At 41.2% G+C, this 25,811-nt stretch overlaps 1 protein-coding gene across 14 annotated transcripts in view; it reads left to right on the top strand.

Annotated features, from left to right (window-relative positions):
- MEF2C (myocyte enhancer factor 2C) overlaps positions 1-25,811 on the top strand; it is a 351,699-nt gene that overhangs the window by 170,210 nt on the left and 155,678 nt on the right. The window lies entirely within an intron of this gene.

Here is a 25,811-nt window from a genome sequence, read left to right as displayed (position 1 = left end):
ATACAGGCCTTGGTGCTAGTATGGTGATCCTCATAGGAGGACCTATCAATGGATCTCATAGGTGGACACTAGTATAAATGGCACAGGGGATTTAGCACCAGGGATCTGGATCTTGAAGTTATGCTTTGTATATAAAGACTGCTTGGCCACATCACTTTTTTCATTCTGTCATTTGCCCATTTCGGAGGTAATAAGTTGAATAATGTTGTATAAGGACCTTCTGGTCACTGCATGCCCATTCATTAATAATGGCTACTAGGTACGTCAATTCATCAAAATGCCTCTTGCGCCTCTCTTTTTGTAATTCACATAGACTTCAATGGAGACAAACAAACTTTCCACTTTTCCATAGTTTTTAACTGCAAATGAGCATCATAGCATCCATTTTGTGTTAAATGTCTGCCTAACACCAGCGTATACATCGGATAGGTGCTACCTGATGTTTTATCTGATAGCACTCGGACCAGTGTTATCCTATGGGGTAGTGTAGATCTGCTATTTTTTTCTCATGTCGATTGGCTCTGCAAATAGGATCATGCACACCGGGTGTGGGTAAAACATCAGACTGCACTCGGATGTCAATTGAGTGCAGTCCGATTAGCGTGGACACAGACAATGGAGAAGATGGAGAAATTAAGTTCTCCATCTTCTCCACACCTTTGCTGCAATTCTCTCATGCGAGAAAAACATATCACAGTAAGCTGAAACTCGGCTCAAATTTTGGGAGAGTTTAAGCTGAGTGACATTTACATAATCAAGTGAATTCTGTTGCATGAGAGAGTATATGTTATCTTCATTTTACAAGAAGGACAACTTCACTTAACTGTAATGGTGAAATCCAACAGTGCCACCAGTCCATTGAAATCTGCCATTCTTTACTTTGCTGCTAGGCCAGAGACATCCAGTTTAGTGACTTCTTCACCCAACCACTTGGCTCAGCAGCATCACCAGTCCAGGGACAGAAGTGATTCCTGCCGCTTTCATGTAGATGTACTGATGATCTACACTACTGGTTGGATAGAAACCTTGCACATTTTTCAGACATATGAAAAGCTATACTAGCAAGAAAACACAAAAAATACCCAGATAATTATATGTAACTCACTAAGGGTCCCGTCACACTAAACGATGCACCAGTGATCCCGACAACGATGCGACCTTGTCAGGATCGCTGGTGCCTCGCTACATGATCGCTGGTGAGCTGCCAAACAGGCAGATTTCACCAGCGATCAGGACCAGCTGGTATCCAAGGTAAATATCGAGTAACTAAGTGAGCGCGCTTAGTTACCCACTGTATACCTTGGTTACCAGCTCCCAGCGCGAGCACGCAGGTATCCAAGGTACACAACGGGTAACAAAGCGACGTGCGTGCTTAGTTACCTGATATTTACCTTGGATACCAGCTCCCAGCGTCTGCTTACAGCGCTGGGAGCTCGCTGATCGTTGCTCTCCCGCTGCCACGTGCAGCGATGCGTGCTGGCCAGCGGGAGACCAATGATCAAAAAATGGCCCAGGACATTCCTGCACGATCAGCGATACCCGGCGGGGGGGCCGGTCGCTGATGCGTGTCACACACAGCGAGATCACTGTTGCATCACAAAATCAGCGCTCGCTAGCGATCTCGTTGTGTGTGACAGGGCCTTAAGAGGGTCTTTGTGTAAGCATCTAGTTTAGTTTGCAGGTCACCACTGGATTACCTTTCATCATCAGAGCCTGATTCCACCAAAAAGATAGTTAAGGCAAGTGAAAGTGCTTGTTCCTTATCATCATGGGATCCATGCTGAAATCTACCAGTAATTAATTGCCTTCATTAATAATTTGCCAGACACACCTTCACACACTAAGCATCACACATGTGGGATAAGGTGTACGTAGGCCTGTTATACCTGTAAATTAAAAGGTGAGATATCAGACTGAGCATAGAATAAGCACCAGGGAATAGAAGGCAGGAGGGCCCGGCACAATGGTGGGTGTTTAGTCGGTACATGAAATTATTGACTCTACATAGTAATGGACCGGAAGCTGGTTACAGGGTGGTGGATATGATAGAGAATATATTTTATCATATTTTTGACAAAGTTTAGAGCGATGAAAGCGACCTCTGGAAAAGTATGAACAGTGTCCATTGAACATTGTTTATTCACCCTGAAAGTCCTTAATGTTTCATCCCATAACAGTAATACATTCATTCGTGAATGGCTTAATTTGTGTTTCTTAAAACCCAAGACAGATGAAAGATGTTCTTCTATCTCATGTGAATTCACTAAGCTGTACTAAATCACAAAGTGTGAAAATAAAAAGAAAAATAATTGGAGATAAAGAGGAAACATGGCACTGAGTAGCATCACACAGCCGATAAAAAAGCCATATTATTACTAGATAAGCGTTACTAGATAAGTATACACTTACAGGAGCATTCTTCTTTTTGGGGATTAAGGTAGGATTCAGGCCACAAAATCAGCCATGGTAATGTGGCGCCCCCAAGAGTATGGTCGCCACAGTGGCTTTGCCTTTCTCCAGGGAGGGTAATGCCAGGCTTGGGAGCAGTGAAGGGTCTCTCTCGCAGTTAACCTATACATGCAACACAGTTCCACTCCAGGCCAGCAGGGGGAACTCTGAACCTGAATTGAGGGGAGGAGTGCTCTCTGAGGGCCAGGAGGAAGGAGTGGAGAGTTAGCGTGAGAAGGGTGAAGTGTGCAGACGTGAAGGGAAGAAGCGCAGAGATCGAGCAGAGAGGAAAGGCTCATGTCCAGTGAGAGCGCATGAACTGGAGCTTGGTTTCCACGGTTGTATGGATGCTAATGGTCCTGCAACAGACACCAGAGGAGTAAGAGGCTATAAATGCACTACCCACCATCTAAGACTCTGAGGCACAACAGCACAGAGTGAGCCAAGAGAGGAATAGCGGCTACAGCTGTCTGCCATATGAGGGGTGCTAGTAGAGAAGAATTGGGAGGAACTTCAGTGTAACTCAGTACTAGGAGTACTTCACTCAAATAAGCACTAGGAAGGAGACTGCACAGCCCATCTGCTGAGAGAGAATCCCTGAGTTGCTTCCAGGCTAACCTGCACCAGTACCATCTGTAATCAGGACCCTGGACTGCATTTATCAAGAAAAGGTACAGAAATTGCACCCCGCTGTGTCTTTGCCTGCTTCCTACCCTTCCGGCACCGCTACATCCCCATGCCAACCACATCTACACTGCCCTGGGACTACAGCTCCACCTGTGGGGAGCTTCACCATCTTGGCTGCAACACACCATTAGTCCCAGAGGATCTGCATGCAGCGTCGGCTTAACATGTCACTTGCCGAACACCACAGGTGGCGTCACAAACTATTCAATCAATTACATTCCACCATTTCAATTCCCCCATTACTTGGGCGCCCAGGGCCACGGACCGGGTCACCGCCGCTGTGACACATCCCACTGACACCGGCCCGGTACTGAGTACCCCACAGCCCTGGGAGGGCGACCCAGTAAGGCCACATTCACATGTTCAGTATTTGGTCAGTATTTTACCTCAGTATTTGTAAGCCAAAACCAGGAGTGGGACAATTAGAGGAAAAGTATAATAGAAACACGTCACCACTTCTGTATTTATCACCCACTCCTGGTCTTGGCTTGCAAATACTGATGTAAGTACTAACCAATTACTCAACATGTGAATGCGATCATATATTGTGATTTAGGCCATGCTCACACTCTCAGTATATGGACAGTATTTTACCTCAATATTTGTAAGCCAAAACCAGGAGTGGGTGAAAAATGCAGAAGTGGTGCAAATGTTTCTATAAGGCCATGTGCACACTTTGCGGATTCTGCTGCGGATCTGCAGCGTTTCAGGCTCCGCGGGTCCGCACAAGATATAGGTGTGTTGTACAGTACCATTGTTTTCTATGGTAATCTCAAAAACGCTGCACACATGCTGCGGATTTTTCCGCGCGGATTTGCTGCGGGTTCAAATCCGCAGCATGTCAATTCTTTGTGTGAATTCCTCTGCGGTTTCACACCTTCTCCATTGTAGAGGTGTGAAACCGCAAGGCTAAACTGCAGGCTAATCCGCAGGTAAACTGCAGGTCGTTTGACCTGAGAATTTACCTGCGGATTTTTCCAAATCCGTGTGGAAAAATCCGCAGGACCTAAAACTACGTGTGCACATAGCCTAAGGCTTTTCATCTGTTCTTCTCCTGATTTTGTCTTACAAATACTGAGGTAAAATATGTGGTCTGATATTGAGGTTTAAGAGTTTGGTCTCATGATGAAAGCTATGGACTTGTTGATGCTTCAATTCAACAAAGCTGCTCCAATCTTCAGATGTCTTGGGTCCCTTCAGCTCTACTTCTGGCTTGGGATTGACACAGGATACATTTTGAATAGCTAAGTCAGGCCCCTTTTCTGTAACAGCCAATGTATAGGCAAAGATTGGGGCTGGCTTAGCTAATGAAATTAGGTAGTTAGCCAGCATTGTCCATGGACATGACAACCAAACAAATTCTCTTTTCTCCAACACAAGCAAGGTGCCTTGAGAATTATAAGCTGATCCCAGTGCAGAGACCCGAGCCATCAGCTGAAATCTATTGGGAAACCCAGATGCAACTATTCCCTATCCCTAATGTGCCCCTTAAAGGAAAATGACCCTCTAATGCAGGAGGTGGTTAAGGCAGTCAATATATGAGGGGCTTGTATTGAGGAATCTCATCTATTAACATAGAATTCAAAAATACTTATTTGAAAATGAGGTCATTAAAAAGTCAATAAAATAACTGGATCGTCAAGAGCAGCTTGTTGGTGCTATGTATGCCATATCTCATTTGCTGTACAGAATATAAGGTAGCGAAAAATCAGTAAAGATGCTGAAAGGCATATTTGAAGAAAAATATCTTAAGGGGATGTTCACCATCGAGGACATTTTTTTTTTATTTAACAAGTCCCTGTCCAGGCATATTTTCAATTTTTTTTCATACATGAGGTGGAGAGCTGCAAAAATATTTCTTGTTTGCATACTAAAGTGGTTTTGTGGCTTTTTATTGTGATACATGAGGCTTCATTTTTATGTCACTGTAATATTTAGTTCTTTTATTTTTGCTGTTATCAGGCAACAGTGGCAATAGAAGGCAAACAGTGCATGGCTTATTATTAAAATGCAACTGCAAAAATGATTCTTCTCTCCAAATAAATGCAAATAACTGAAAAAAATTATAAATTGTTCCCTAACACAGGCAACCCCTTAAATTAATATTATTCCAAGGTGGAACTTTGTTGCAAAGGCAAATTAAAATGTATGTGCTCAAAATGTTTACGTGGCATGATACTGTGTCTTTACCTGCTTTTAGGATCAAATACAATACAAAAATAACAGAAAAGTTTTATTGTCATTGCAACTAAGGGCCCATTCCCACTGCATTCTTCACAAATTTTTTTTAGTCCCAACGGGGCTTATGGCTGAACCTCCTGCAAAATGGGATTTCGGTGCATGTGCCGACAGGGCCATTGAATACTCTGTCGTGCATCATTTTTGGGTGTATACATCTACTGGAGATGGACACTTAGATGTAGTAGAATGCCACTAAGTGTCCGCCTCCAGTAGGCATATACTCCCAAAAATGGTGGATGACAGAGCACACGTTGACTCTGTTTGCACCCTTAAATTAAAAACTCTTCCGGCGCGTACGCCTGAAACCCATTTTGCAGAGGGTTCAGCCGTAAACTCCAATGGGACTAACAAATGTAGGACAAAAGCGCAGTGTGAAAGCAACCTAATTCACTCCTTTTGTATTTGTGTTTGGGTTTCTGAAAGTGTTTTTAAGAATAAAATACCGTAACTGTAATTTCCATTTCAGCAATATAAAATTAGATATTTGCAATTTTAATTATTTCACATGATAAGATTTAAAACCTTCTCTGAAAAGGTGTAATTTTTCTGTTTTGTGTATATTATATACATAACTTAGTAGAATGAAGTTTGTGCACATTGGTTCTACAGGCTAGCCTTGATTAGATGGTTGTGTCCCTTTTATATAAGCTGAAGAGCACGCAGGATCTGGTAGACGTACAGTGACCCACTTCTGTTTCTTAGCAGTTAGCACACATCATGTGCACTCCAGGCCTCCTAGACAAGATAAGCTATTGTGTCCTGTTCTATGTGATGACCATGTCTGGCTTATTTATCAAAACGACATCAGAGGAGAGAAGACATAGAAAGGTACCTTGTAATCTAGCAGGCGTACAGGATCTGCACCTGGAGATCATTTATAGTCTCCGAGAAGTGTTGATAAGACCGGATGTCTACCTACCTAAGGGCCCCGTCACACATAGCAACTCACCAGCGATCCTGACAATGATATCAACGTGTCAGGATCGCTGGTGAGTCGCTACATGATCGCTGGTGAGCTGTCAAACAGGCAGCTTCACCAGCGATCAGCACCAGCGACGCCGCTGTGCACTTTAGTTACCAGCGCGCTGATGCAGGGAGCTGGTAACTAAGGTACACATCGGGTTTCTAAGGGATATGCGTCACTTAGAAACACGATGTGTACCTTGGTTACCAGCTCCCTGCATCAGCGCGCTGGTAACTAAGGTACACATCGGGTTTCTAGGCGCTGCGCGCCCCTTAGAGACCCTGCATTTACCCTAGTTACCAGCTCCTGCTCGCTGGTCTCCCGCCTGTCACACGCAGCGATGCGTGCTGGCCAGCGGGAGACCAGCGACCCCAAAAATGTCCAGAGGTTTCCACAGTGATCAGCGATACCCGGCAGGGGGGCCGGTCGCTGATAGCTGTCACACACAGCGGTCTCGCTGGTGAGATCGCTGTTGCATCACAAAACTTGTGACTCAGCAACGATCTCGCTAGCGAGATCACTAAGTGTGACGGGGGCTTAACATTACACCAAATCTTATCGTAAGAAATGTAGTTATTAAAATTACATTACATTTTATTTTATGGGTTATTCCGGAATTCTTACACATTGGGGAATTTGGGAAGTGAGTTTTTTCCTCAAATATAATGTTTCTCATCTTCAAAAGCCTTTTTTCAGACAAGACACCATGGCCATATATTAGAGATAAGTTAACAAGAAAGTGTTGAATGCACTAGAAATATTTCATTTTTTTCTGTGCCATTATTTTTTGGTGCATTTTGGGGTTCTTTTTCTTTTCTTCAGTACTTGGTGTGCTCCAAATGTAAAATTTTTCCATGTGTCTACTATGGACTTCTTTATAGGAATTTAAAAAAATGAATACAATTGATGGCCTTTTTTAGAAGCCTTAATACACATTGCAAAAAAAATACAAGGAAAGGAAAGTTTATATTGTTATGCATCCATTAAAGGCCCCATTCATGCTAAATAAAGGTTGGCTAAACACACTGATTTAGGTGGGATCAGTCACAAATCTGATATGTATGGGGTCTTTCCTACTCTTACCTGCAGATAGAGGGTATCAAGGAAGAGAATGAGTGGACTGTTGCAATTTCAGCGTCTGATCCTTTTTTAGGAGAAATAAGCCACTGACAGAGGATTCTCCTCTCTCAAGGTGAAAACATAAACGTTCAACCAAGTCGAGCACCAATATGTACATGTATATAGGTGTCAGCAGAGATAGATGTCTGATGACAAAAATGATCACTTATGTATAGCCAGCCTAAACAGCCCCCTAAAATGTCATGGGTGCAGAAAACTGAGTCCTTATGTTAATAGATTCATCGCTTTAAAGGGGTTTCTTGGAACATATAAATGTTTCAAAATAGAAGACTACTGGACATACTGAGGCATCTTAATATAGACCCTTGATGTTTGATTTCCAAGCGCTCACCTTAGAGACCGTATCTGGAGGATGTTAGCAATTAACCACATTGTAAGCCCAGATGTCATATCAACAAGACACCTAAGTAGTGATGATCGAGTATGCTCATTACTCGAGATTTCCCGAGCATGCTCGGGTGTTCTCCGAGTAGTTTGGGTGTACTCCGAGATCTAGTTTGTGTTGCCGCAGCTGCATGATTTGCGGCTGCTAGACAGCTTGAAAATATGTGGGGATTTCCTAACAAACCGGCAATCCCACATGTATTTAGGCTGTCTAGCAGCCACAAATCATGCAGGTGCGGCGACAAAAACTAGATCTCGGAGCACACACAGGGGAAAATATGTGTAGGTGGGTTAAGAGCTGGCTCAGGGATAGGATACAAAGGGTGGTTATTAATGGAGCACACTCGGACTGGGTCACGGTTAGCAGTGGGGTACCACAGGGGTCAGTTTTGGGCCCGCTTCTTTTTAACATATTTATTAATGACCTTGTAGGGGGCATAGAGAGTAGAATTTCAATATTTGCAGATGACACTAAACTCTGCAGGGTAATTAATACAGAGGAGGACAATTTTATATTACAGGAAGATTTATGTAAACTAGAAGCTTGGGCTGATAAATGGCAAATGAGCTTTAATGGGGATAAATGTAAGGTCATGCACTTGGGTAGAACGAACAAGTTGTATAATTATGTGCTTAATTGTAAAACACTGGGCAAAACAGTCACTGAAAAAGACCTGGGTGTATGGGTGGACGACAAACTCACATTTAGTGGCCAGAGTCAAGCAGCTGCTGCAAAGGCAAATAAAATAATGGGATGCATTAAAAGAGGCATAGATGCTCATGAGGAGAACATAATTTTACCTCTATATAAGTCACTAGTGCGACCACACTAAGAATACTGTGTACAGTTCTGGTCTCCGGTGTATAAGAAAGACATAGCTGAACTGGAGCGGGTGCAGAGAAGAGCGACCAAGGTTATTAGGGAACTAGGGGGTCTGCAATACCAAGACAGGTTATTACACTTGGGGTTATTTAGTTTGGAGAATCGAAGGCTTAGGGGTGATCTTATTACAATGTATAAATATATGTGGGGACAATACAAAGACCTTTCTAATGATCTTTTTACTCTTAGACCTGTGACGGGGACAAGGGGGCATCCTCTATGTCTGGAGGAAAGAAGGTTTAAGCATACTCACAGACGCGGATTCTTTACTGTAAGAGCAGTGAGACTATGGAACTCTCTGCCATATGATGTTGTAATGAGTGATTCACTACTAAAATTTAAGAAGGGACTGAATGCCTTTCTTGAAAAGTATAATATTACAGGGTATATACACTAGTCTCCTTAATATTGCGTTGATCCAGGGAGCTAGTCTGATTGCCGTATGTGGAGTCGGGAAGGAATTTTTTTCCCCAATGTGAAGCTTACTGTTGCCACATGGGTTTTTTTTGCCTTCCTCTGGATCAACATGTTAGGGCAAGTTAGGATAGGATATGGGTTGAACTAGATGGACTTAAAGTCTCCCTTCAACCTTAATAACTATGTTACTATGTTACAAACCACTCGGAGGACACCCGAGCATGCTTGGAAATCTCAAGTAATGAGCATACTCGATCATCACTACACATAAAGAATAGGACAACTCCAGCTGCCAGAATTGTCACATCACTGTGAATCCACCTCAATAATTGAAATCAGCTTCCTGAAAAGTCACCGGTTGACTCTCTGAGAGTGAATTAAAACCATAGCAACTCATAATGTATATTCGTGTTAAAAGTAAATTGTATTAAATATTATTATTATTATATGTTCAATTTCTCTTTACTTCAGATCAGTTGATATTTTTCACCTGCCATATAGATTTTATCAATTCCCAAGCTTTTTTTATTTTATGCTACATAGTAATAAGTGTTGCTTTACAATTTGTAATATGGGCTGCCTAAAATTAAATTAAATAAAACGAATTGAAATGAACAGCATTGCATATGTCCATGTATAATATTGCAATTTAAGGCCCAAATAAGCATTAAATGATGGGCGGGAGCAGCCAACTTTTACCAAAGGTGTATGAGGGCCAATCGGAGGTGGCGGTGGGATTGGACTACCTGCCAACAGGTTTACTAGTCTCCTAGTAATTATCACCAAGTGTTGAAAGATTGATTTTATGAAAATTAGAGCAAGCCATGCTACATTGGCCTAGATTTGGTAGCAAAAATCTGTTAGCAGATTCCATTTAGAGCTGAATCAAGTGATCGTGGTTAAGCTGCAAAACCAACAACAGCCAAAAGGACTAGCTTGCTCTGTTTAAGAAAAAAATCACTGCAGATCCAGAAATCTATGTATTTTTAAGCTAAAAAATAATAATAAAAAACCTTATACGATGATGTTGAATGACAAAAATGTTGGTAATTTAGACCAATATTAAAAGCAGAATTAGGCTTGTGATCCAGATGACAATGATAAACCCTAAGCTCCAGCAGCACGACATGACTGTGACTATAGTATGAATTTCATATTCAGAGTGTGAGATGGTCTGTAGCTCCAGCGCGCATATGCCAAGCTAGAGCGAATATGTAATGACAGACTGTATTACATGGTTGGCTTTCTGTTTTTCTTAATTGTTTGTCTCCACTTTTCTGCTTGGCAAGGATTTGAAGTGGGAGCTACATAATGCAGCTCACATTTGTCTGGCTAATTAAGACCTGACAAATCATAGCATTGGCACATTACATGCTTCATCAGACAAAACCCGACTTTTCAAATATTAGTAGTAAATGGGCCTTCTATGGTTAGTCAACTAATTGCTCATTCCGTTGACTTGCTTATCTGTTCCGAGCTTTATGAGAGGTAAATTTATGGGCAATAATATGATTATACACAAAAGGCATGATACTCCCAGGTCCACTGAGATTGTGATGCAAGGCTCTACACGCTAAGGATCCTTATATCCAGCTGGATAAACATGAAATAAAATCACACTCTATAAAGTGTGGGATTAACGCCAGGGGCCATGTTGCTGTTCTGTTTCATTATCTATTTTTTTGCATTTTGGAGAATTAAAAATGCTCGATTTAAAATTTCTGCCGGTCTGACCTATCGAGATAAAATGGGCAAGTATCAAAAATAATAAACTTCAGCTAACATACACACCAATGGAAATTAATACTGCAACTTTACGCCATAATATTTTTCCTACTAATAATTTGTTTTGATTCTCGTTCTTGGACTATACGTCATCTTCGCGATGCCAGTAAAGCAATTTTTCTAGAGCTGCCTGAGAAATATGTTTCTGTATGAGAATGTGGATATAACATTCAGTCAGGTCTCTGATTGCCCAAAAATAGTGTCCAGTCTCCTCGTCCTCATTATCTTTACTCTTCTTCCTTGGGAATCCAGATAATAAATGTTGGCCTTCAGTCAACTGGCTCTAGGAGCATAAACATGGACCTGTTATTCCTGTGCAGACCAGACAACAGATGGTCAAATGAGAACGCACAGAGTTCAAAATCACAGTACAAAAACGGCAGGGGATTGGTCGGGGTCAAGCAGGCAATAGGTCCGGGTTGGCAGCAATTAACACTGAAGTTGGCAGGCAGGGAACATTCATGAAAGTCTCACATAGCGGAATAAAATAGAAACATGCATATGAAAGGCAACTAGATAGGGACAAATATGATACCCAGATGGCATCTGCGGAAACTTTTAAAGTGGTCACTTTCCATAATAGTGGTCATTTTCATGATTCAGAATCATGACATGCACCAAAAAACATGTGGTCTAATGTCCATGTACCACCACAGTCATTTAAGAGCTCCTTTAAAGAATGTATTTAGGCAAATATTACAATTTCAAGCTTAGATGTAGCCTCAGGGTTTCCATTTAAGGAAGCAAAAAGTTTATCCTCTTAATATATTGCAGTCATCATTTTATTGCACTGTGTACTTACAATTGCCCATTTTGCCTTTCTACCCAGCTCATTCTTCTCTTTGCTCTATGTAGAAACAGGAAGTCTCTTATCCCTGCATTTATCATTCCCCCTCTTCAACTCCTGACCCAGCTGCTCACTCCACCTCCTCATCAGGGACTTTTGCAGTGATGACTCATGCAGGGAAAATTGACCTCCTGTTTCTACATAGAGCTTAGAAGTATTCAGCTAGTCAGTTTTTAATCATGGGATGTAATTGACCTAATGGAAAAGAGAACTATTAACTGGGTAGAAAGGCAAAATGAGCAATTGTAAGTACACAGTGCTATGTAATATGATGACTGCAATATATTAAAAGGATACAAATTTAGATGGGAGGAGTGTGTCTTTAAATGAGAAAAAGAAAACCCCTTTAAGTACCATTTACCCCTTCAAGCTTTGATAGTACCGTAATTGTGAGCTATTTCAGAATCGGAATCCTGCAAGGCACTTATATCTGGTCCTTATATACATATAGATTATTCGCTTGAGTGTAGTTAGGCTATTACTGTCTTTCTTGGCAGATTTGTCACCGCAGGTGATAGGTAAAAGGATAATATGTATCCTCCATGAGAGCACAGGATTTCAGTGTGCAGGGAATTTCACAGTGTGATATTTATCTCTTTGTGACAGGTCCTGTGTGTAAATACTTGCATTCTGTACAGTGCATGATAAGTGACAAATACAGTGCTAAGTATGGTACTCTGCATTACTTAACGTTATTCTACATGCCCTACATGAGAGTGAAAAGTATATTCCATATTTCCAAAATTTGGATGGTCCATGCACAATAATATATCATCCTAAATAATAATAATTAAAAATTGTTTCATTCCCTAATCATCACCTTTAGCACATCATGAAATATATATATTAAAATATAATTACATACATTTAATTAATGCAGTGTATATAGTTTTTGCAACAGGTTATATAACCAATAATAGAAGGCTCTATTGGCTGAGAGCAGTTAAAAGACCGGGATTTCTACACAAAGCTCCTCCCATGTATCTTCTTTAAATGCCCATGTGATTTCAGGAGAACTTGGCTGTGTCAGCCTCTAGCGTCTACATCCAGCTACACATCTCCATAGAATGTTATAAGCACCAACTGTCTCCTATCCCAGTAAGGAGAAAATCTGTTTTTACTGAAAACAGATTTTTACCCATGAATTGAGAGTAAAAGAAGAGACAGAAGTAGATTTCTGTGATAAGATATATTACCAAAGTAGTTACTCTTTAAGGTAAATAACAGGCACACCGTGTACATAGAAAAACATAAAAAAAAACATAGAATAAACCTTCTTTCACTTTGGAAAACTTCTGAATTTTTGTACTATGCCTCATTTTGCATGCTTCTCACCCAAATATTATCTTGCAGTGGTATATTAACGCCCAATTCATGCTTTCAGCTGCTGCTCAGCAACATCCATACACTACTAAAACAGTCTGTGTATGGGAATTTTCCCTTTCTTAGTATGGGGGATGAACAGCGGAGATGCTCAGTCAAGGAAAGTCCTGTACACAACCTGAACATAGTGGATCTGGATGAGCAGCAGTTAAAATGGGCTTTGAAAGGCGCTTGAGCTCGGTGTTTAAAGAGGACTGCCGCATATTATTTGGGAAAGAAGAAAACAATAAGGCAATGAAGTAGATTTCATTAAAGCTTCACTTTACTATGCCTTTAGGATAATGTAATAATAATAAAGTTTATCTGTTCTTTAGATATTTTGTTTGACATTCGCTCTTAGTCATGTGACTATGCCAGGAGTCAATAAAGATGTTTTATTAATAAGTCAAGAGAATGCTGTTTTTGCTTTTTTATTATTTTAAAGGGGTTTTCCAGTCTAAAATGAAAAGTCTGCAGTCACTCTGCGCCCACCAGACGGGTTCTGCCCAGGGGTATGCATGTCACATACGTGACCTTCATTCCCGGGGCAGACAATGGCGAATCCTGGCAGCACACAGTGGATGCTGTGGGAGGAGTCACAAGTTTGCAGTCACACAGCAGTAGTTTATACCGGACTACCCCTTTAATGTTTTTCTCAATGAACACACACCTATTACAACTGTATGAGTATTTTATAGTTCTTCTATCTCATAACCAATTTTTTAAAAGAGTTATCATATTATTACAGCACATTTTTAACTGAAGGTTAACACTTGTAATGAATGAATGAGCTGGATTCGTCTCTCCTCTGGCTCACGGGAGTTCTGAACTGGTAAGGCCTGTTTCACACATCCATTTTTCTGCTCAGTCTAAATCCACTAAAATGGCGGAAAATGGATCTGCAGGCGGATTGGAAGAAACGGGTGGCACCGGACCGTTGTTTTGACGGATCCGTGTAAGGTAGAATTTTAAAGGAACCGTGTCTGGAATAAGGGGAGAGAGAGAGAGTGTTTTTTTCAGCCGCCAGAACCGGGTTTAGGGTTAAATTTCTGCCAAAGTCAATTCTTCCGGGCATGCGCAGTGAAAAGTGCGGATCCGGCCAGGCAAAAAAATGTTTCATGGTCCGTCCAGTCATGTCAGCGGACGCTAAAATTTTGGCGGATCCGTAAAAAAACGTCAAGATCCGCCGATAATGCAAGTCAATGGGGAAAAAAACGGATCTGCCAAGAAAAATGGCGGATCCGTTTTTTTTGCAAAAGGGCGGATTTTGACTGATGGTGACAAACGGATGTGTGAAAGAGGCCTAACTAGTGATGAGCAAGTATACTCGTTGCTCAGGTTTTCCAGAGCATGCTCGGGTGTCCTCTGAGTATTTTGGCATGCTCAGAGATTTAGTTTTCGTCATCTAATCTTCATGATTTGTGACTTGTAACAAACAGGCATTCCACACATATATTCAAGCTGTCTAGCAGCCACAAATCATGCAGCTGAGATGATGAAATCTAAATCTCCGAGCACGCCAAAATACTAGGAGGACATCCGAGCATGCTTGGAAAAACCCAAGCAACGAGTATACTCGCTCATCACTACTGGTAACCTGAATCTATAATGACCTTATGCCTTAATAAAGCATAGAGATACTATACTCCAATTACAGCCTCATGCATGTTGCTACAAGTTAAAGAAGCTCTCCTCTGATCAAAGTTTTATACGCTTAATATATTACAACCATCATATTATACAGCATTGTGTACTTACAATTGCTCATTTTGCCTTTCTACACAACTAATTATTCTCTTTTATCTGCTCTATATAGAGACAGTAAGTCTCTTGTCCCTGCATTTATCATTCCCCTCTTGAACTCCTAACCCATCTTCTCCCACCTTCCTCCCCCGCAATAGACTTTTGCACTGACTCATGACTTGTGCAAAGAAAATTAATCGAGCTTAGAAGGAGTCAGTTTTTAATTACATGATGTCATAGACCTAATGGAAAAGAGAACAATTATCTGGGTAGAAAGGCAAAATGAGCAATTGTAAGTACACAATACATTAAGGGGATAAATATTTTTACAGGAGTGCTTCTTTAATTAGCATAATTATGCAAATTTTCTCTTCAGAGAGGAAGAGGGACTAGAACTCTAGTGCTACCTATTAGAAGTAGCAATCCTAAAAGTCAATGTCGACCCTTTAATGAGCCTTGTTACATGACTTAGGATAAAAGCCAAGCCAGAATCTCAATTTGCAGACACTGTGTTTCAGGGTACTGCCCCTCATCAGTGCAAAGTGTGAGATCTGGTTTAACTGTGAGAGAGGTGTTTGACCGATATCCAAGAAGTATCATTTCTCCTTGCGGAGAATGACATGCTAAGCATGTCGAGATGAGGAGACTTAAAGCCGCAATGCTCCTCTGGGAAATATGCTAATTATGCAAATTGTCTCTTCAAAGAGCAAGAGGACTAGAACTCTAGTGCCACCTATTAGAAGTAGCAATCCATTCTCCGCAAGGAGAAATGATACTTCTTGGATATCGGTCAGACGCCTCTCTCACAGCCAAACCAGATCTCACACTTTGCACTGACGAGGGGCAGTACCCCGAAGCACAGTGTCAGCAAATTGAGATTCTGGCTTGGCTTTTATCCTAAAGCTTCCGTTACACACTGCGATATTGCTAGCAATATCGCTGTAGAGTCACCGATTTTGTGATGTAGCAGCGATATTGCTAGCGATATCGCTACATGTGATACCTACCTCCGACCGGCTCCCCCGCTGGTTATCGCTGGTCGCGCGAGAAGGTCCTGGATCATTTCTCGTTGTCCGCTTCCTGTTGTGATGACGAGTGACGCGTGGACGCAGGCGGGAGAACATCAGGATCGCCGTATCTGACAGGTAAGTAGCGACCCCCGACCCCTGCGATGTCGCTGGTGAGATCTGCCTGTGTGGCAGCTCACTAGCGACCACTCAGCGATGCACCAGCGATCCATATCGTTGTCGGGATCGCTGGTGCATCGCTATGTGTAACGGTACCCTAAGTCATGTAACAAGGCTCGTTAAAGGGTCAACATTGACTTTTAGGATTGCTACTTCCAATAGGAGGCACAAGAGTTCTAGTCCTCTTCCTCTCTGAAGAGACAATTTGCATAATTAGCATATTTCCCAGAGGAGCATTGCAGCTTTAAGTCTCCTCATCTCAACATGCTTAGCATGTCATTCTCCACAAGGAGAAATGATACTTCTTGGATTTAATTAGCATATACACATGACTGCCTGTCAATGAGTATAAATACTAAATACTTTAAAAAGGGAAGGTGCAATCAGAAAATCATCTGTTGTTTAAATCAAGTTTTTAAGTCAAACGACTCCCATGGAAGTCAGTCGTCATCATTGAACAGCAGCTTGGGCAATACCTCACATGAATACCTCGCACGCATAGTCATGTACAAAATAAAAAATTATAATAAAGTACAAAGTCGAAAAATAAAAACAATCTATAAAAAAAATATGTATCAGTATCTCGGTTTAACTAGTAAATTAATATGAGTGATATATTCCATATAAGCACGCGGAGTCCTATACGTTGTGTATGAGAAGGTGCTGGCCACTTATCGACAACCACAGGCATCCTCTTAATACCCAAAGTAGATGTGCTGCTGGTACAATGCCACGTCAGCCTATAGCTACTTATTTATTCACTAGCCTAGATCACTTCATTGTATGGTACGTACATGTCCCGGAGAACCAGCAGATGATCCATCCCGTCACCCCAAGTCGTACATATACATCACTGACGACACATAACCAATTACCATTTTGTATCGCATCTGTCTCCATTTTTTATCGAGATGACATCTTGAGAAGAAAGCTTCTGAAGAAGCAGAGAACATCCTGCTTTACACACACATATTTCGCTTTCACTCACACTTTCTGGGAATAAATTTACACGAGAAGGCAGCCGCTCAGTCGAGGAAGCTAAATAATAACAAGAAAATATAGTTGTTTTTTTTAATTTTTAAATTTTTCAATTTCAAGCTTTTACCTACCTTCTCCAAATAAACAGCAATTTAGTCAATTAATTTCAAAATCAAAATAAAGCAAATATTACTTTGGGCAGATATCTAGAATTTATTTTTTTTTTTTTAATGAAGGTAGAATTTTACTGAGAGATTTCACGCTTCACTGAAAGCAATGAGCTTTTTCCCACGACAGGTAACTGTTGACTCTCAGCATACGTTATTTGTGTTCACAAAGAGAAAACTCACCACTTCTCACATTTTCTTTTAATATCTGTATTTTCAGGAGACTTTAAAACAATCACATTATTTTTAGAATTTCCATTTATCTATTTATCCAAATAGCTCTGTACTATGAGAATATAACCTCACCTCTTTATGATGGGCTCATGAGACCGCTAGGAAACATGGTTATTGGAAGCTCCAAAATGTTCCCACATTGTTTCAGTGAAAGGCTGAGCTTCCACCATAGGTAATGCTGAATAAAACCTAGCCTCACCTCCCCCTTTCTTCCTGAGCCCTGATGATCTCCCACTGTGCAGTGCTTTAATTGCAATTCTGCTTGGGCATCATGGGAAATTTTAGAGATTTCAGTAACAGCTAAAGTAATATATCAAGGCTTCCCAACCTCTCACTGCAAGGACCCTAATTAAATCTTGCGATCACCTTCATGGCCCATTATACTTCTGTAACATATATCAATTGTATCATCATTTATCTTGCTACACAAATTATTTTTATTATTATTTAGAATTATTGTGTAGAAAATAATAATAGTACAAAATAATTGCCTTAAATAATAATATCCAAAAGTTACATAAGCTTGTAGTGCACAGAAGGCTTTGCTAATTAATGATAATACTTTAGTAGTAATCAATCAAAGATGACCAAATCTTTTCGAAACGTTACAACAGACATCTGGGAGAAGTCCATGTTCGAAGTTTAGCACCAGACAATAACTGTCCAGTACGAACTCCGAACTTTTAAGTTCAGGTTCGTTCATCTCTAATTTTAAATTAAAATTTGCCAGGTTCAGCCAATTTTTGAGAAAAATTTGATTTGCGACAAAACGCAAGTACTCCGATTGCTCTGAAAACATATGTGTAATACTCTTAGAACATTTAGGACTGTATCCAACCCTTTACAAGTTTTTACAGTAAATACAGTGTTAGTAATGTCAAAGTGAAATATGGCTATAGATAAACACAGTATCTGTTCTTCATTTTTGTGCTGTCACACACTATCTGTAATGTTTATTCAGTGTTTTAAGGCCTTCTTTCCCTATCTCTATTGCTAAGCAGCTGTGAACTGTGACATGCTCTCATAATCCAAATTCACCTGATCAAGATTCACCGCTAAAATGGATGCTGCATTACCTGCATAGGATTTTATATAGGCTATGATTGACACTCCTGATTGGCTGTGCTATGTAATAGCTGCAATACATTACGGGTAAGGCCAGGTTCACATAGCGTTAACACAGCCCTTTCAACGCATAGTGTTGACGGGCTGCGTTACGCTATAGCATAACGCGATATGCGTTATGCTATACCGCTAGCCCTGATGCTTCATCAGCGCTAGCAGTGACGGAGCCTCAGACGCTGCAGCCCGCATCCGAGGCTCCATCAGTGAATAACGGCACATGGCTGTTCTCAAGGAAAAGTGAGCCTTCTCTGGTTGATGTTATCTTCTGCAATATGTAAAATGGCAGTGGTGTTTTTCACGTGTATCAAATCGCAAATTATTCAAATTCACAGGGTTCAGTGAAACTTGATTTTGCACCGAATGGATTCACTCATCTCTAGAATTGATGTTATTGGTGGTCTGTAGCTTTAATTTGAGGGAATCTGACATAAGAAAATTGTCTTTTAACCTGACCCAATCTTCTAGCAGGCATTTACAAGGTTAAAACAATCGTCTTTGCAGCTAAACTATGTTTAATGGTTTTGCTATAGTTTTAATTTAAAATCTGTGTAAAACTGTTCCCCTGAGTCTTTGGTGTGGTAAAGCATCCTAACCAAGTCACCGAGGGATTTTTCAAAAAAGTGTCCATTCCCTTTGATTGATCACTCGACAACCTGGTGACATCACAGCAGACATCTTTGATATGTACTCTTGTACCCTGCGGACTTATGATTGCCGAGGATTTCAGAGATGTCTGAGCTGGCGTCACCAACCTTTGGAGCATTCAAATAGAATGAGCGTGTTTTCCAAAGATTACTTGGTGACTAGGATTGTCACCTGCCCCAATGACTCGGGGTAACGGTTTTACAAACACAGTGGCAAGCTTTGAATTTATAACTATTTTCAAAGCTACAAAACATATAGTTTAGCTACAACATGATTGTTTAATTTCCTTCCCGAGTACGGGGTCAAGTTATTTGGCTATCTTCTGATATCAAGTTCTCTTTTCAGGCAACAAAGTTAGAGTATATTACCGGTATTAATGACATATGAAACTTCATGTGTACTAGACAAATATTAAAGGGAACCTGTCACCACTTTTTTGGCCTACTAGGTAAAAATATAATTTAATTGTCAGCTATGCGTTCCACAACTAGTTCTGAAACCCCCTGACTCCCCATGTATCATCCATAAAAATCTTTTTTATTTGTCCCTCTCTATATGTTAATCTGTTCAGTCCAGTCTGATGGGCATTGCCTCTGTTCCCTCACTCCACCCTTCCTCGGCTTGCTGTACGCATTCTTTGCTGTGAAGATCGCAGATCACGTACATATTTCGCGCGTGTGGATTGAAATGTGACCTTGCGCGTGCGCGGTATGCTTTGCCCAACTGAGAGCAAAGCCGAAAATCATTAGCATGCGCGAAATATGTACACGAGCTACGATCTTCACAGCGAAGAATGCATACAGCAAGCCGATGAAGGGGTGGAGTGATGGAACAGAGGCAACGCCCATCGGACCGGACTGAACAGATTAACATACAGCGAAGGAGAAATAAAAAAGGTTTTATGGGTGATACATGGGGAGTCAGGGATTTTCAGAAGTAGCTCTGGAACGCATAGCTGACACTCAATTAAATGGTATTTTTACCTAGTAGGCCAAAAAAGTGGTGACAGGTTCCCTTTAATGGGACTTTTATAGTTTTTATGACATATCAGTTGGATATGTGATATAAGTCTGATTGGTGGCGTCTGACTCCTGAGACCACCACTGATTCCAGTTGGATTCCACCAGTTGTGCAGGCCTCATAAAATACTCTCTCTCCACTCCTTCATTTCTGAAGACAGTGTACCATATCAACAAGCTTTCTGAATTCAGTAGTGGGTGATATATGTGCCGCAGGTGTAGTTTTTATTAAATGTACATTTTATTTGTAATTGCGATCACATTAGACTGTGTGCCAGGGGTCCATGGTATCAATGAGCTTATGGTGCCTGCCTACTTCCACCCTCCTATCACTGATTGACAGTTTGATTCTTATTACTGAGCGTAGTGACAAAACTATCAGTCAATGACTGGATGATGAGTGGGGTCGGAGAAAGACCGCAGATCATTGAATACCAAGGACTCCTGGCTCACAGCGAGATGTGAGATCTGCAACTAACAAAACTGTGCATCGCACAATAAAGACTCTGCAGTAGATATAATAGGATGCCGAAATCTGCATGTCTGTCATTACCTTATACTGCACTCGGAGGCGGAATAAAGAGGGTGAGGGATTTCCTTTAAAGTGAATGGGAGATACAGAAGCAGCTATGAATACTTGGCACTGTCCTGCTAACTAGTGGACGCCTGCTGCAAATTGCTTGGTGCAAACTGATATTTATCTAATGGTAACTTTAAAGAGCCTAGATTTTCCTAATGGATAGGTCATGTCACATTTTCCATAGAGAAGGTCTTGCGGGGGCATGGTACGTGTGTCTTGTGGTGGTGTCGGGACTGACTTCTGTATTATTGCCGTTTCCTGCATATTTCTAGAGCTATCTGTTATAAGACGGCATTTGTAGAAAACAAACAACAACCTTGATTTAATACAGATACATTCTTCAACGTCCCTACAGAATAACTTTCGCTCTGGGCCAAACCAAAAAGTAATAATTCTGTCAGTATAAAACCACCATATTTGTTTTAATAGGCTTAAAGCACAAGTCTGTAAAACGAACGTTAAATTATCTTTATATGGAGTTAAATATTCAGTTACTTAGCTTTTTTATGTGTTTGTTTTCATTAACCTTTTCCACGTTGGTTTCTTTGTCTTTTATTTGGCGCAATAGAAACATGTGTAGATCCTTATAGATTAGAATTTCATTACCGTCAATGAGAAGGTGGCCAAGCCATGCCTACAGAATGCAGCTTTATAGACATATTTACTTTATATAGCCATAGATAACTTCCATATATATTCGTGTATAAGCCGACCCGTGTATAAGCCGACCCCCCTAATTTTGTCACAAAAAACTGGGAAAACTTATTGACTCGCGTATAAGCCTAGGGTGGAAAATGCCGAAGCTACTGCCCTTATAATGCTGCACAGTGAGCGGCCCCTTACAATGATGCACAGTTATTAGTGGCCCCTTATAATGCTGCACAGTCAGCGGCCCCTTACAATGATGCACAGTTATTAGTGGCCCCTTATAATGCTGCACAGTCAGCGGCCCCTTACAATGATGCACAGTTATTAGTGGCCCCTTATAATGCTGCACAGTGAGCAGCCCCTTACAATGATGCACAGTTATTAATGGCCCCTTATAATGCTGCACAGTGAGCGGCCCCTTACAATGATGCACAGTTATTAATGGCCCCTTATAATGCTGCACAGTGAGCGGCCCCTTACAATGATGCACAGTTATTAGTGGCCCCTTATAATGCTGCTGCTGCCGCTGCCTCAATTAAAAAAAAAAAACTATAGACTCACCTCGTCCCTGCTGCTGCAGCTGCTGCTCCTCAGCGTTGCCGGCTCTGCACAGTGACTGTTCAGGCAGATGGCATCTGCTAACTACATCATGGCGCCCTCTGACCTGAACGTCACTGCCAGAGGAAGCAAGACAGCAGAGCGACGCGCAGCGGTGGAACGGGGGACAGGTGAATATGGCTCCCTCCACTATACTCACCTCTCCTAGCATGTCTCTTGCAGCCCCCGGTGCTTATTCCATCTTCTCAGCGCAGTTCTTCCTGCTTTCGTCGGTTACGTGGTGCCGCTCATTACATATGCGCACCACGTGACCGCTGAAATCAGGAAGAACTGCGCTGAAAAGATGGAATAAGCACCCGGGGCTGCAAGAGACATGCTAGGAGAGGGGAGTATGATTTACTACACCTCTGCCCGGCCGACCCCCGGTATATGACTCACGTATAAGCCGAGAGGGGGACTTTCAGCCCCCAAAAATGGGCTGAATATCTTGGCTTATAAGCGAGTATATACGGTATATGTGTTGCTCCAAAAATAAAGGGAACACATCCTAGTACATTGTGTTGTTTAAGTGTTCCCTTTATTTTTTTGAGCAGTATATACAGTGGGGCAAAAAAGTATTTAGTCAGTCAGCAATAGTGCAAGTTCCACCACTTAAAAAGATGAGAGGCGTCTGTAATTTACATCATAGGTAGACCTCAACTATGGGAGACAAACTGAGAAAAAAAAATCCAGAAAATCACATTGTCTGTTTTTTTTTCATTTTATTTGCATATTATGGTGGAAAATAAGTATTTGGTCAGAAACAAAATTTCATCTCAATACTTTGTGATATATCCTTTGTTGGCAATGACAGAGGTCAAACGTTTTCTGTAAGTCTTCACAAGGTTGCCACACACTGTTGTTGGTATGTTGGCCCATTCCTCCATGCAGATCTCCTCTAGAGCAGTGATGTTTTTGGCTTTTCGCTTGGCAACACGGACTTTCAACTCCCTCCAAAGGTTTTCTATAGGGTTGAGATCTGGAGACTGGCTAGGCCAATCCAGGACCTTGAAATGCTTCTTACAAAGCCACTCCTTCGTTGCCCTGGCGGTGTGCTTTGGATCATTGTCATGTTGAAAGACCCAGCCACGTTTCATCTTCAATGCCCTTGCTGATGGAAGGAGGTTTGCACTCAAAATCTCACGATACATGGCCCCATTCATTCTTTCATGTACCCGGATCAGTCGTCCTGGCCCCTTTGCAGAGAAACAGCCCCAAAGCATGATGTTTCCACCACCATGCTTTACAGTAGGTATGGTGTTTGATGGATGCAACTCAGTATTCTTTTTCCTCCAAACATGACAAGTTGTGTTTCTACCAAACAGTTCCAGTTTGGTTTCATCAGACCATAGGACATTCTCCCAAAACTCCTCTGGATCATCCAAATGCTCTCTAGCAAACTTCAGACGGGCCCGGACATGTACAGGCTTAAGCAGTGGGACACGTCTGGCACTGCAGGATCTGAGTCCATGGTGGCGTAGTGTGTTACTTATGGTAGGCCTTGTTACATTGGTCCCAGCTCTCTGCAGTTCATTCACTAGGTCCCCCCACGTGGTTCTGGGATTTTTGCTCACCGTTCTTGTGATCATTCTGACCCCACGGGGTGGGATTTTGCGTGGAGCACCAGATCGAGGGAGATTATCAGTGGTCTTGTATGTCTTCCATTTTCTAATTATTGCTCCCACAGTTGATTTCTTCACTCCAAGCTGGTTGGCTATTGCAGATTCAGTCTTCCCAGCCTGGTGCAGGGCTACAATTTTGTTTCTGGTGTCCTTTGACAGCTCTTTGGTCTTCACCATAGTGGAGTTTGGAGTCAGACTGTTTGAGGTTGTGCACAGGTGTCTTTTTATACTGATAACAAGTTTAAACAGGTGCCATTACTACAGGTAATGAGTGGAGGAAAGAGGAGACTCTTAAAGAAGAAGTTACAGGTCTGTGAGAGCCAGAAATCTTGATTGCTTGTTTCTGACCAAATACTTATTTTCCACCATAATATGCAAATGAAATGAAAAAAAAACAGACAATGTGATTTTCTGGATTTTTTTTTCTCAGTTTGTCTCCCATAGTTGAGGTCTACCTATGATGTAAATTACAGACGCCTCTCATCTTTTTAAGTGGTGGAACTTGCACTATTGCTGACTGACTAAATACTTTTTTGCCCCACTGTATACTGGGTGACTTTGCTGAATGGACTTCAAACAATTTTAATAGGAAGTTTCCAAGCATTGGCGCTGCCAGGATAACATGTGACATCCTGCCATCTATACAGCTGCTGTAGTCCATCGAGCCTTGTCTCGTAATTCTGCAATCAGCAGCTATACCTTCCCCCATCACAGCCTTCCACATGCATCCCCTATAGGTCTGTTTTATCTCCAGCCTCCACTTTCTTTCTGAACATTGAAGCAACTTATATGATATATTAAATACATACCTATAAGTGTGAATGCTCATTGCCCCTTCATTCATGGTTTGTACAGGCTACCCTTGCATTACTAAGCTGCTTATCACTTGCATTAAATATTATTTTAATAGTTTTTTGCAATTGTAGTAAATCAAATAAAATATTTTTAAATCATTTAGGAAAATGTTAAAAAAAAAGTCTAAAAGCAAACAGATGAACGGCCATGGAAAGGGATGAAACAGTGTTTGCATTAACAGAACCTTACAATGGCGGAAGGATGTAATAATTCAGTCTGACTGTGTCTAGTATAAATGTACATTCATGTATGTGACTGAAAGAAGCATTGATTCCAAGGCTGATCGAAAGGCAATTTGCATGGTTAACATATTCCGTTGAATAGACATTAGCATTTTAATTAGTGACTCTACATGTTATTTTCCATTGTCGTTCTTGATGAAAGGACGTACTTTGCCCTTTATCAAACTTTTAGGTAACAAAAACTGAATATTTTATACGTTTTAGGCCTTATGTAGAACGTACCAGTGACTGAAAGGCTTTTATTTCCTAGTTTGCTATGGAGAAAGCTAGAATATGATTGGCTACTATATGTAATAGATCAGCGTGGGGGGGGAGTCATCTGTACTAGTTTTATTGCACTAAAGTATCAAATTAAATAGAAACAAAGATCCTTATTTATAAAGAAAAGTTTTTGCCACAAATCAGGCTTAAAATAGTTTAAAATATGAAAAGTTTTTGTGGAGCTTATAAAATATAGCATTTTTACGTCAGCTCCACCAACTTTTTAGCATGAAGTGGTATAAATCACATTAGAAATGTCCATATGTTTCCGAGAGGCGCACACTTCTTCATGACTCTGACTCCATTGGACTGAAGTTCAAAAACACCAGTCTGGAGGAATTAGGGTTAAGAGCTTTTAGCGAATGCATACGTCATGGAGCAGCTATGGATATATAGAACAGGCTCAGCTGTCACTAAGGGCTCGCTCACACTGGTGTATAACATGGCCGAGCACTATCCAGTGTTTTACATGATATCACGCGGCCAGTGTTATAATATGGGGCCGTGCAGATCTGCCATTATTTTCTCATGCCGATCTCTGCTGTATGACCACTTATAGGTATGTGCACACCTTAAGTATTTGGCACAGACATTTCTTCATCTCTTGGCAGGAAAAACACAGTGGCAAAAACATGCGTTTTTGCCACATTTTTAATGAGTTTTTTTATGTGTCTTTTTGTTGCAGATTTTTTCCACTCATTAGTATGAGTGAAATCTGCAGCAAAAAAGAATTGACATGCTGCAGATTTA

Source organism: Dendrobates tinctorius, unplaced genomic scaffold (genome assembly GCF_039654945.1).
Source record: "Dendrobates tinctorius isolate UK_male_01 unplaced genomic scaffold, ASM3965494v1 ptg000003l, whole genome shotgun sequence".
Lineage (NCBI taxonomy): Eukaryota > Metazoa > Chordata > Amphibia > Anura > Dendrobatidae > Dendrobates > Dendrobates tinctorius.
Note: the sequence above shows the minus strand (reverse complement) of the source record. Positions and strands in the feature narration are given on the sequence as shown.